Raw genomic sequence first — 3,074 nt, 5'->3', positions numbered from 1 at the left:
GTGAGAGACCTGTAGAAGACTATCCATTAGTGCCTGCTCCCAAGATAGCCAGTTCTTCCCTAGTTCCCATCCTACTGAGAACCTGGCTGTTCAGCTTTACTTCAACTTGTTGTGTCTTCTCAGATCTGTCCAATAACTTTCTTTCTTTGCCTATGTTTGTGAATTTTATTTGGGTTCTTTGCAGATAAATTGATAAAATGTACAGTGGGCAGTCCTATTGATCCCCTCCACTTAACTGACTTTTTATTAAACAAATGGGTTAACTAGTGCCTCAGGATGCGGATGACTAGTATCTAGTATGCTTTACTCTAGTGCATCCATGCACTCCATTTGAGTTCTGAACTTACCAAACACTTTTGTGTTGGTTCCCAAACCTGGTCACACGCACACATTACAGTTTCATAATGTAATTAAATATTAACTAATGAGTGCTCTCTTCAGCAGCACATTTACTAAAATTAGAATGATAGAAGATTCACACAGCCCCTGCATAAGGATGGCATGCAGATTTGTGAAGCATTCCAGATTTTTCCAAAACCCACAAGAAGGTGGGTAAAACATTTATACTCTGAAAACTGTAAAACACTGAGGAAAGAAATTGAAGATGACACAAAGAAGTGGGAAAACATTCCATGCTCATGAATTAGAAGAACAAGTATCAATAAAATGTCTCTATTACTCAAAGTAATCCATCATTTAATGCAACCCGTATCCAAATACAACCAGAATTTTTCACAGAGCTAGAGCAAACAATCCTAATATTTGTATGGAACCAGAAAAGACCCTGCATAGCGAAATCAGTCTTGAAAAAGAAAAGCAAAGCTGGAGGCTTCAAACTTCTGGACTTCAAGTTATATTACAAAGCTGTAATAATCAAAACAGTATGCATCAAATCAGCACAAAACAGCACAATCAAAACAGCACAAAAATAGATGCATAGATCAATGGAACAGAATAGAAAACCCAGAAATGAAGCCACAACTGTATGGCCAATTAACCTTTGACAAACCAGGGAAGAATATCCAATGGAAAGAAAAACAGTCTCTTCAACAAATAGTGTTAGGAAAACTGAACAGCAACATGAAAAAGAATGAAGCTGGACTACTTTCTTACACCATACACAAAAATAAATGCAAAATGGATGAAAGACCTAAATGTGAGGTAGAAAACCATTAAAATTCTAGAGGAGAACACAGGTGGTAACCTCTTTGACATTGGCTATAGCAAGTTCTTACTAGATATGTCTCCTGAGGCAAGGGAAACAAAAGCAAAAATAAACTATTGGGACTACATCAAAATAAAAATCTGTGAATCAAAGGAAATAATCAACAAAACTAAAAGGCAACCTACTGAATGGGAGAAGATATTTGCAAAAGACATATCTAGTAAAGAGTTAGTATCCAATATATATAAAGAACTTATCAAACTCACCATCCAAAAAACAAATAATCCACTTTTAAAAAGTTGGCAGAAGATATGAATAGACATTTTTCTAAAGAAGACATACATATGGCCAACAGACACATGAAAAGCTGCTCAACATCACTCATCATCAAGGAAATACAAATCAAAGCTATGATGAGATAGCACCTCATACCCATCAGAATGGCTAAAATGAACAACTCCGGGGGGAATGACAGGTGTTGGTGAGGATGTAGGAAAAGGAGAACACTCTTAAACTATTGGTGGAAATGCAAACTGGTGCAGCCACTCTGGAGAACAGTATGGAGTTTCCTCAAAAAGTTGAAAATAGAACTATCCTATGATCCAGCATTTACATTACTGGGTATTTACCTAAAGGATACAAAAATACTGATTTGAAGGGATGTATGCACCCAAATGCATTATCAACAATAGCCAAATTACAAAAAGAGCCCAAAATGTCCATCGACTGATGAATGGGTAAAGATGTGATGTGTATATTTATGTGTCTGTGTGTATATGTGTGTGTGTGTATGTATATATATATATATATATATATATATATATATATATATGTGTGTGTATATATATGTGTGTGTGTGTGATGTGTCTGATGGCAGAGAAGTCACACACACACACACACACACACACACACACACACACACACATATATGTATATATATGGTTACCAGAGGGGAGCTGGGTGGAGGAATGGGTGAAATGAGAGATGGGTATTTAGGAGTGCACTTGTGATGAGCACCAGGTGTTGTATGCCAGTGTTGAATCAGTTAAATTGTATACCTGAAACTAATATTATACTGTATGCTAACTAACTGGAATTTAAATAAAAACTAAAATATATATATATATATATATATATAATATACATTTATATATGTTATATATTATATATATATAAACTAATTACAAGTGAGGGTGAAATAAAAATATATATATATATAATATATATATAAACTAATGAAAGGTGAAGGTATAAACAGTGTTTATTCTTGTGAAAAATGAGTTGACTTAGGAGTCTTGATAAAGGTAAACAACTAGAAAATGTCAATAAATTAGGTGTGGGTGAGAGACAATCAGAAAATGGTACAAAATTATAAAATTCAGGAGAATTTTGTAAGTCACATACCTTCGCAAAGATTTTTAAGTTATTTTTCCCCTTTAAACAAATCAAAGCTGAAAATCATAGACAGTTCCTGATGGGTGACTGCAATCAGCAGACTGAAAACCGAAGAAAGGGTTTTGGCTTAGGAAAAATTGGGAAATAAATGAACATCTTCTATGTGTTAAAATACTTAAGGTATGTGTCAATCATTATGATTTCTTGGTTTAACTATATTTTTTCAACATACTTAAGTGATCAAATTGAATAGGAGGTCTTTGTACACAGAAATGCAGAGGGGAAACTCATACTTCTCTTATATCTGCTCACGTGTTAGTCCTCAGTGGTAGTGGCCTGTCTTGACTTTAGGGACCCTTCCCACAACTCTTTGCCTCTGAAAGGGGAACAGCTGCAGAGTATCTGAGGAACTAGTTCACATCTTCTTTTCACTGCTGAAACCCTGAGGCCCACAGAGGGGTAGTGACTGTGCCGAGTCATTCAATGGCTGATGGCAGACCTGAGACAATGATCC

The 3,074-nt window shown here is 35.5% G+C and overlaps 1 non-coding gene across 1 annotated transcript; it reads left to right on the top strand.

Annotated features, from left to right (window-relative positions):
• Positions 1–428: 428 nt before the first annotated feature.
• LOC124523194 (U6 spliceosomal RNA) lies at positions 429–531 on the top strand. The gene has a single exon (XR_006964946.1). It is a non-coding gene; the product is annotated as a U6 spliceosomal RNA (small nuclear RNA).
• The last annotated feature ends 2,543 nt before the right edge of the window (positions 532–3,074 follow it).

Source organism: Lynx rufus, unplaced genomic scaffold (genome assembly GCF_022079265.1).
Source record: "Lynx rufus isolate CCGP_SWC_20201006 ecotype Redwood Valley unplaced genomic scaffold, mLynRuf1.p SCAF_1, whole genome shotgun sequence".
Taxonomy (NCBI): Eukaryota; Metazoa; Chordata; class Mammalia; order Carnivora; family Felidae; genus Lynx; species Lynx rufus.
The sequence above is the reverse complement of the archived record's forward strand: the minus strand, read 5'-3'. Positions and strand labels throughout refer to the sequence as shown.